Below are 403 nucleotides of genomic sequence, written 5' to 3'. Positions count from 1 at the left end.
GTGTGTTTGATGAGGGAGACAAACTAAATGAGCATTCATTTATGTTCATTCATACAACCTGTGTTAACGTGTATTTGAAATAGTTTTATTCCAAAGATGGACTCTCTGAAATAAGTAAATAAATAAATAAAGTAAAAAGAGAAATAAAACAAAGAAAAAAATAATTGATTTACGACTACAATGCCACTTACCAAATTGGCACCTTAATTTCAAGCTAAAACAGTGCGTGACATGAAGCAACTTCAATTCCTTGACAAAACATTGTTATAAAACCGATTTGCATGTTGTTTCAACCATGCAAGAAGAATTGGACACACTTTAGTTTGGGAACCAATTGTCACTATTAACTATTAACTCTGACTTTTGCCTCAATAAACTCCTAAGTTGCTGCTTATTAATAGTT

This window comes from Sinocyclocheilus grahami, unplaced genomic scaffold (genome assembly GCF_001515645.1).
Source record: "Sinocyclocheilus grahami isolate Dianchi unplaced genomic scaffold, SAMN03320097.WGS_v1.1 scaffold1422.1, whole genome shotgun sequence".
In the NCBI taxonomy this organism is placed as follows: Eukaryota; Metazoa; Chordata; class Actinopteri; order Cypriniformes; family Cyprinidae; genus Sinocyclocheilus; species Sinocyclocheilus grahami.
Note: the sequence above shows the minus strand (reverse complement) of the source record.